Source organism: Ambystoma mexicanum, chromosome 9 (assembly GCF_040938575.1).
Source record: "Ambystoma mexicanum isolate Mex_15411 chromosome 9, UKY_AmexF1_1, whole genome shotgun sequence".
NCBI classification, from domain to species: Eukaryota; Metazoa; Chordata; class Amphibia; order Caudata; family Ambystomatidae; genus Ambystoma; species Ambystoma mexicanum.
In genome coordinates, this window is record NC_090931.1 from 1512819827 (window position 1) to 1512829926 (window position 10100).

Below are 10100 nucleotides of genomic sequence, written 5' to 3' on the forward strand. Positions count from 1 at the left end.
CACATTTCACGTTGTGCTGCATCTAAACGTAGATTCTTTCTGATTTTTTCTTCATTTGGAGTGCAATTGAGCTGATGCTATGCACAGCCCTTTGATTTCACCGGTAAGCTCCCTCTAATCACTGTTAGGATATTATATGCTCGTGTTTACGCTGAGACATGTGTCTTGAGTGAGATGTGCAGTCGCCTTGCGGTCACTGCGGTTTATGTGACAACTGTTTCACTCCCTTGCTTGTAGAGCCGTTTATTTGATACGCTGTCAAATTGCTGTCTTATTGATTGAACAGCCACGCCACTAAGTGTCTTCATCAGCATCCTTAAAACCATGCAACGAGTGGGTTCTGTGCTTTTTTACACTCTCAGTATGTTGAGGTACACATAATATTGTCTGTTGCAATAACTTATATGCAGGCTAGTCTGTACCATCTACTTTAAACAGAAGTGCCGCTAACATGATGCTCTCTCTGATCCAGGGAGTGCTTCATGAATACAGCGTCTTGACTTTGTGGGACCGCTTATTTTACCTCCATTGCTATTACTGGCACAGCAGATCCTGGAGCCACGTAACAACACCCCTCGGTCTCTTTTTCCTAAAATGAAGGATTATGTAAGTGAACCTATTTCCCTTTTTCTTTTCATGTAACTCTCTACAACACTGAGCGTTGAATACAGCATTCGGTTGTTGCAGCAATTATGCAACAGATCCAGTTCAACCATAATAATGCACAAGACTAATGATATGGTTACTTTATATTTATTTTTATAGTGCCTTTCCTGTGCTCCCCTGGACAAATACATCTTGATGCACCTTGCTTCAGTTATGCTGCTCAGGGTCTTCTAGGTTTTATCGCCATGAGTCATTCATTGACCCTATGCGTTCTCTTCACACCTGATCCTATGATTACAAGTAAGAGGTCGAACCACTTTATGTGTCACACTGTTCTGTCACCTACTTATGTCAGTCTTTGTAAAATTGTTGTTTTTAACCACTTGGTGTAGACAATAAATAGATGTTACAACTGTCTCCCATAGTGAAACAAAGGTCTGTTAAATACTAAAACAGTCTGTCAATATGAGAATATTTTCTCAACTAGTTGTTTAGACAAACTGCATGGAGATGTAAAACTACAGTGAAGTGTTTTGAATCACATGTGGTAATCACATATGTATATATGTATTTCTTTAGATCTATGATGCCAGTATCACACCACCCACAAGGCCCATTGTGAAGAAATGATCTGTCCTGAAGATGGCCACAATGTCCACCCTTGTATGGACATCTGAGAAAATGTCCAATCTAATGCTTGGCCGAAACATGTCATCTTTTCATATCTCAATAAACGTCTAAAGTTAGGCGCTTCTAAAACTAGTATATAGGACTATAGGGTGCATTTATTTTACCCATCCAGTCTCTTTTTTCTTGTTTGTTTTTTCCCCCTTGCCTTGGTTGTTGATATGTTGACACAAAGAGTATTTGTGTGCTTTTGTGTCTTTTTTACTATGTAGATGTATTAAATTATTCTTTTTACCTTTATATTCATTATTAAAATTTGTTCTCATGTACGCGTCTGTGTCCGACCATTTTTACCTGTTGACCTTTGTATAAATGTTGTTAGGTAGACAACTGTAAGTGTGACCATAAGTGTTTCTACCTCTTTGTAGGTTCTTTCGTAGTGCTGGGTAAGTAATTCTCAGTGCCGGTTCCCGGCACTTAGCATTTTTCTTTTTTCAACTAGGATGGTTACAAAATCGAAAAAGAGGCTATTTGAGTCCTCTATCAAAGGGTGAACTACATACCGCCTACCAACTACTCAATCTTGCCCAGGGAGACACCTTTGTATCCACCAAAGAAGGCCTCTTAAAAAGAGTGGGGAAAACTTCAATTTCTATCGGCAGAAATTGAGAGCCATTAGATTAAGTCTGGAACCCCCCCCCCGGAAATGGGTGAATGTATCAAAAACACGGTAGCCCTTTGGATCAATAACAAATCCTTAGATGAGTTAGTAAAACATAATCACAGTAGAACAGTTCACCAATTCCTTGTCCACTTTTTTGCAAAAGGGTGCCTTACAAATAAGTTGAACTACCCTAACCATGGCCATTGAAACTGCACAAAACCACTCGGATGCAGCCAAACACTTCCACTCTGGGGGAGGAATGAAAAGATTACAAACATGCCCACCAACCCCAACCTCAAGGGGTAGACAAACAAGGAGAGTCATGTAGAATCAAAGAATGGGTACCAAAAGGGAGACCAAAAGCTAAGAGATCGGACCTTAAAACCAAAGACGAAAGTAAGAGGGAGGAACCTAAAGGAAGCAAACCACTCCCTCTTAACTGTTTTTTCATGTAGAGAAACTTGGCATTTGGCCAGCCACTGTACGAAAAATGTAAAAGACGAACCTATAGAGATAGGCTGTTCAAAGTGAGAGGAGTGGGAAGAACCAGAGGAAGATCTTGAGACCTCCAGCATAGGTTTGTGTCAGTCCTCTACTGATTTCACATATGAAAAGGCTTGGGCGAATGGGAAGTGAGTAAAGGCATTCATTGAGAACGCTACCCTAGTTAGAGTTACCTGTGTACATGGGGACAATGAAATATAGCCCAAAATACCTGTATACATTAACATCAAGGGTGAATCCTGTTTAATATCGTCAGCCATCATTCCTGGACTTCCTGAAAGAAGTTATTCTGGGTCAAAATGTCCTTACCTTTTCCACTCTCTTCCAGGAAACACCACCTCTCTCTAGAGAGTTTTTACCCCAAATCTGCTGGCACTCAAATTACTACTCCCAAAACTCTCCAATTGGGATTGGGAACAATCTGAAACTATAAAATCAGAGTCAATCCCTAGAGACCAGTTCATAGGATATTTTCGAGAGACTGACAAAACCACCCCCCTATACCGTCAAAAAGAGATCAGTGGATTATGCAAGAGTCCCTGGATATATCTCGTCCCTGTTCTTTCACGGGTCTTAAAAATGAAGAACATGGACAAAGATAAATCATATCCACCTCGCAAAGGGGAAGGAAGGGAAGGGAGAAACCTGAAGGCGTCTTACCCGCTAGTCCCCGGGGATCTGCCATCCAGGTGGCCAGGACACGCCCTTCGCTATTGGATCCAGTTCCTGGGGTTGGACCAGTGCGGGAGGATTAGCTGGATGAAGGGTCTTCGGGGAGTGGAAGTGGGACACCAAAGGGTGAGACGCGATATCCCCTTTCCTGTAACACCTATTCCCCATCCTACCAGGCAGGATATCTAGAAGCTCAACCCCTCCCTTTGCCGACACAAACACTTTCTCATGGATAGTTAATTGTGAGCAACAACAGACTAATGCCAGAGCCGTATACCTGACATGTCCCAACACTCTGGTCAGGCAAGATCAGCCAATCACTAATTATCACACAAACCTGACTCCAATTCTAGACATGTGAAAAGGCTAACCTGTGAGGTAATATGATAGGACACATATTACTGACACTATAACAAGATGGGGATGTTAATAGAGTGCAGGGGAATGAAAGGCTTACCCTGTATAGAATCTGGGATGGCAGAGATTCAAATTTAGTTCAGTACGTGTGGCTCAAGTGAAACAATCCAAAAACAGACTGTCCCGATGGCACGAGGATGCTTATGCACCAGAGTGGCATGCCGTCTCTAGTCCAGGAATACCACCTAAGCCGCCGGCATGCAGACCCCTAACAGCAGTTTAAATGCACAAAAGTAAGTCTCTAGTCTGTGCATGGGTACTGTGGTGTACCAGTGTAAACGTCCAGTAGTGAACAGCAAGGAGGAAATCCAGACGAAAATCAAGTCAGCAACAGACAGGCAAGACCATAGACAAAGACGTGAAGCGAGGGAGTCCAGAAGCATTTCGAGTCAGCTTTCACCAGTAGCATGATGCAATCTGTTGAGCAATGGAGTCCGGGGACAAAGCGAAGGTCGGTATCCGAGTATCAATTAAGCAGGCAAAGGGAATAGACAATGCAAGGTCAGGGGACAGGCAAGAGTTCAATAATCGGGTAATCCAAGATCAAAAAGTAGCAAGAAAGCTAAACGTACTTCATGCAATCAGAAGCACCAGAAAATCAGATGGGTGGAACCTAAATACCCTTGGTCACATGACTGCTCCCTGGACCGGAATCAGTACGCTGAATGTGTAGGGGAAGCCAAAATCTCCATGGCAACTTCCAGCGTTCAGCGAACCGTACTCTGCTACCCACTGCATTCTGGATTCTATGATGAAAAAGCTGGTGTATAGAGTACCTCAGAGGAACACAGCATATTTTGGTTGACATAAGAGTGCTAGCAAGTGGAATCCTGACAGCATCCTCCCCCAAAGAATGCCTCACCTTGTGGGAGAACCAGAAACTCAACAATAGACCAAGAGCATGTACATTCTCTGTCAGCTCCGACGTACGGTCTTCAGGAACATAACCCTTCCAGTCAATAAGGTATAAACGAACACCCCTCCAGACCTTAGTGTCGAGGAGCTGGTCAACTTCACACTCATCAGTACCCTGCAAAGGCAATGGATGGGGATAGACAGGGGCCTAGTGGTGTGGTGAAAAGGCTTTAACAAAGACACATGGAACACGGGATGGCCCTTCCAGGAGGCAGGTAAAGCTAACCACACGGCTACAGGGTTAATCAGTTCTGTGATAGCATAAGGGCCAACAAAGCGAAGCAACAGGGACATGCGACCCGGTATGCATAGGCTTTTAGTCGACAACCACGCTTTCATCCCAACCTTATACTCAGGGGCTGAGGATCGGTGTGTTTCTGCAAAAACCTTAGCACGGTTCTGTGTCGCAAGCAAGTTATGATTGATACCATCATGCAACTTGAATAAATCTTGAACACAAGCGTGGGAAGCAGGACTGCTCGTGGAAACCTCTGAATTTAGAGGGAGAGCATGGGGGTGATGGCCATAAAGGGCAAAGAACGGAGACGAGCCAGTGGAGGCATGCATGGTGTTATTGTAAGCAAATTCTGCTAATACCAGAACATTAAGCCAAGAATCTTGGTATTGGAGAATGAGACAAGGTAAGTACTGTTCAAGAGTTACGTTGAAACTTTCTGTTTGACCGTCTGTCTGCGGATGGTAGGCGCTAGAAAACTTGTCATCGATACCAAAAGAGGGAGTGAGAGCCCTCCAACAATGGGAAGTAAATTGCGATCCCCGATCCGTGATGATGATGTTGTGAAGATCAAAAAACCTAAAAACATGTCTTAGAAACAGGTCAGCAAAAAAAACATGTGCATTAGGAAGCCCCCGACTGGGGATAAATAAAGACAACCTAGTGAAATAATCAATTGCCACTCATATGGTAACATAAACTCGGACTGATGGGAGTTTAACAACAAAATCCATTGAAATCATGACCCATGGATGTTATGTTATGTTACTTGGCATTTATATAGCGCCTTATGTATCATTGGTGTGATCTCAAAGCGCGATGGAACTGGAAGAGGCTGTAAAAGACCCACAGGTTTGGTGTAAGTGCCTTTGCTCTAAGCACACACAGCGCAAGAGACAATGGGCCTCATTATGACCTCGGCGGTAGCCATGCCGCAATTGGCGGCATGGATGCCGCCGAAATCGCGTCGGGTGCGGGTCCACGGAATGAGGAATTACCGGGCCATTCCAAGTTCGGAAGGCCCTGTAATTCCTCCCTCCAAGGACTGAATGGGAATGGGAGAGGGAGCAAACAACGGGCCATTACGAGTTGGACCGTTGTTTGCTCCCTCCTCCCCTCGCGGGACCCGGTAAGCACACCTGGTTTGACCAGGCGTTACTTCCTGGGTCCCACGAGGGGACCTCGTAATCTGGTGGTACGGGGTAAACAGCGCCGGCACCTTTTACGGCGCCGTTAACCCGTACCGCCAGGGTCGTAATGAGGCCCAATGTATTCTGTGACGTCACCGTTCATTGATGGCCACCAGCACAACCATCATAAGAGGTCAACGGTTTTCCTTTTGACTGGATGGGCTGCGAACCTAGAATCGTGGCACCACTGCACCGCCTTTTGGCGTGTCCTTGTGTCTGCCATGAAGATCCTGCCCTGTACATATGGCAAAAAATGGACTATGTCCATGATGTACTCCGTGATTTCTGGTGGACCCTTCCGTACTCAATCTTGGACTGAATATTTCAGGGACAGTTGCAAAGTACAACTGCATAACCCACTGGTGAGGGAGGAGGAGAAAACCATCCACAGCACACCGTGAGGAAGAACCATGGAGACAAGTAGGAGCATCCACTTTCAATTGTAAGGAAGCAGGACGTTAAGGGATAACGAAGTTAAACATGGAGATAAACTCATGCCAGCGGGCGTGACGGGCCGTGGTACACTTGACAGATTGCAGGGCTAATAAGTTACGCTGATCTGTGTACACCTGCACGGGAAGAACAGTAACCAACAAATGGTGTCTGTTAGGCAAAGTTTGTATGCAGTACCCTTTGGGAATAATACAACAACTCTGACTACAGGTATAGGAAACCCAACCTTTGGTATAAGCCTGTACTACACAGTTTTGGTAGCGTGTTGAGCAGCCAGGCTTATCTCAAGAGGGGTCAATGTGAGCTGTAGGGGAGTTACACAGAGAATCACAGTGAAAAGTATTCAAATAAACTCTTACACACAAGGTTTCTTGAATAAACAATTATTAATGTATTTATCAGTCAGTTAGAGTAAGCCTTCTTCAGAAGGGAGCAATATAAAAAGTAACACACAAACACACTTCAGTACTATTCACTCTTAGTTTCTAAATCAGTAAAGACCCTTTTGGGATGGCCCACAGACACAACCTACACCCTCAGGTGACTTCAATATTTAGGGGGCTGGGGACAACATTAATATCTTACTGTTTGCATTAGAATACTGTTAGAAGTTGGTAAAATGAAAAGATTATTAGAACAAAAAATAGACCAAAAATATGCTTAAGCAGGCAAATGCTTTTGGATCCCCTAAGCAGAGTCATTCAGTATAATAGGCTAAGCCAAAGTCAATGGGCAAAAGTCTTATATAGGATGAAGCACTTCTGGTAGGTAAGTAGAAAAGTCTTTGCACAATGTTTTAGAAGTCTTTGAAGAAAAGAAGAATCAAATGTAGGGCCACAAGCCGTTAGACTTGTGAGTGGTAGAAGATGCAAGCAACTCTACACTAAGAGGTAAGTTCTCTCAGACTTTTTACAGTACCTTTTTATTGAAGAAAAAGTGCAGCAGGTGACTTCTGTTCTTGAGCAGCTCTGCAGATCTCACTGTTCCTGGGCCTCAGTCATGGGGACAATAGGGGGACTTCTAGAGACTCCTGCACTGCAATGGGATGGTCACCGCTCGCAACCAGCAATCTTCAAATCAGTGTCTGTTCAGTGTTTCAGCTCCTCGTGTCTACCGCAAAAGGCAACACCGCGGTTCCTGGCGGTCGAGATGGGCTTTCCTTGCTTCTGTGGTCCCACACTCAGTTGAGGGGGCTCAGGCTCAGTCAGTCCTGCTTCCTGGGAGTCCGGAGGATCTTCCTGGAGCTCTAGGCCAGCTTAAAAGCAACGCACACAATCTGGTTCCTCTCCCTGGCTATACAGTTTCCAGCAGCAACTCTGTGGAAATTCAACCAGCTCCGAGAAGGATGTCCAGGTGGCTTACTTTGGAGTTGATTGGTCCCACCAACTCAAGGGGAGAAGTCGTCCTTACAGGGGCTTCTCTGTCGATACGAATTCGGAGTTTCAGCACAGCAGCAGAGCTTCACCGGGCAAACCAACGCTCCTGGAGTTGTAGCAGGCATCCTCTTCAAGTTCTTCTTTGGTTCCTTCGTCCAGTGGTCGACTCTACCTTCCAAGCCAAAAGCCTCGCCTTTTATTCAGTTCTCTCCCATTCATTCCCCCATTCATTCCAGCAGGGTGGCTGTCCTAGCTGGACAGTCAGCCGGCCAATCACTACAGAGGGCCTTTGGGTCTCCTAGGAGACTAAACATGGGGAGTTCTGGGCACCTCCCTCACTTCCTGCCCACCACTGACACCCTGGAGCCAGAGGTGGGCTTCACTCGTGAATCCCGCCAAAGGCAAAGTGAACAATGGAACCAAACATGGTTTGGCGTGCAGAGTAAATCTCAAGAAGGACCTTTACACAAAGAAAAGACAGAATAAGAAGATCGGGCCATTTTGACAAAAATGGCACCCTTGGCTGCTGTACTGAAGCTGTGAATGCAGCCCGCAGTAAATGCACACCACAGTAGTTAAAACGAAACCACTGCCACCTGCCATTCATGTGAGGAAAGGGTGACATAAAAATGTTACATGAGAAGCTAGACAAAAGGGCATACTAGCTAAACCCTCCAGCACCCTATTGTAAAATAGTGTGTGCTGGGTCTAGAAAGTTACAAATGTAAGTAAAGTCAATTTCACCTTATTGCTCTGGGAAACAGTAGTTTATCCCAGAGAAGGTATTTAAACCTTTGGGAACTCTGAAAGACTTCCCTGTGTCACTGCACTGAAGGTGCTGTGTGACAATATGTAAAGGATGATGCCTATGGAGTTTGCCTGACTCCACAACCAAAAGAAACACAAAGCTTAGAAATAACACTAAAATACATGGGAGAGTGGGAAAAAAGAGTCTCACTCTCTCCAGGTTAAGAAAACCAAGTCCTCAAAATCCAGCAAAGTTGCAGGGGTTCTCTAAGGTGGAGGGAATTAGCACATTTCTGAGAATTCTCCCTAACAGTGTCTCCAAACCAATAAGGAATCCCGTACTGCTAGTAGCTCTCTTTCCGTGATAGTATAGTTATTATTATACTGCGTCGTTTTTCGGGAGTGGTAGGTAACAGAAGGTAAGCTATTAGAATTGGTGCATAACTGTGACAGAACCGCATCTACGGCCACATCAGAGGCATCGACCTCTACCACATAAGGTGCTGCAGGGTCTGGGTGTTGAAGTACTGGTGCGGTTTTAAAAGCCGCCTTCAATTACTCAAAAGCCTGCTGGGCTGTTGCATCCCAAGAAAGCACCTTCTTGCAGCTAGTGAGAGCAGTGAGAGGCGCTACAATCTCCGAGAAGGACCTGATGAACCACCTATAAGAATTGGCAAAACCAAGAAATGATTGTAAGGCCTTTAGATTTGTGGGAACGGCCACTCTAGTACTGCCTTCACTTTAGATGTACTCATCTGTACCCCATTGTTCGTGATGTCATACCCTACGAACTCCACCTGCATGAAATATGCATTTTTTGAGTTTTGAGTTTTGCAAACAGGTGGTTCTCTCAAAGGCGTTGCAGGACCAAAGAGAGATGTTTCATATGGGATTCATGGTTTGCGGAATAGATCAAGACGTCATCAAGATATACGATAAGGAACTGATCCAACATGTCCCGGAACACGTCATTAATGAAATGCTGAAAAGTTGCCGGGGCGTTACATAGGCCGAAAGGCATTACGCAGTATTCGAACAGACCATATCTGGTCTTGAAGGCAGTTTTCCACTTGTCCCCCGGCGTATTCGGACAAGGTTATAAGCCCCTCTGAGACCTAACTTAGTGAACACTTCAGAAGACCTGAGTTGGTCCAATAGTACCGAAATCAATGGTATAGGGTACTGGTTACGTATGGTGACTGCATTGAGGGCATAGTAATCGATGCAGGGCCGAAGGTCCCCCTCCTTCTTGGGTACAAAGAAAAGATGAGAGCCCACTGGAGAACGAGAAGGGCGATCGAAACCTGTGCTCAAGGCCTTATCAATATAGTCCTTCAGGATGGCATCCTCCTTCTGAGTCAAGGAATAGACACGTCCAGAAGGTATCTTTGCCCCTGGTACAAGATCAATAGGGCAATCGTAAGGCCTATGCGGAGGTAAGAAGTCAGCTCTCTTGGTGTCAAACACATCCCGTAAAGCCTCATATTTCTTAGGCAGGGATGAGGCTGTGATTGCCCCTATGGTAGGTGCAATATCAGAAAGAGGACAACAAGGGTTCCTACGTGTTGTAACAGAGCCCAAAGAATTAGATTCACAGTAATCCGAGACAAAAGACACCTTGCCTGTCTGCCAATCGATAACTGGGTTATGTAGGGTCAGCCAGGACAACCCTAGAATCAGCCGGAATTGCAGTG

General features: G+C 45.1%; 1 long non-coding RNA gene across 1 annotated transcript; it reads left to right on the forward strand.

The window, feature by feature from the left end:
• Positions 1 to 1548, forward strand: LOC138489826 (uncharacterized). The gene is made up of 3 exons (XR_011274928.1): positions 1 to 103; positions 473 to 906; positions 1186 to 1548. It is a non-coding gene; the product is annotated as an uncharacterized lncRNA (long non-coding RNA).
• Positions 1549 to 10100: the final 8552 nt, after the last annotated feature.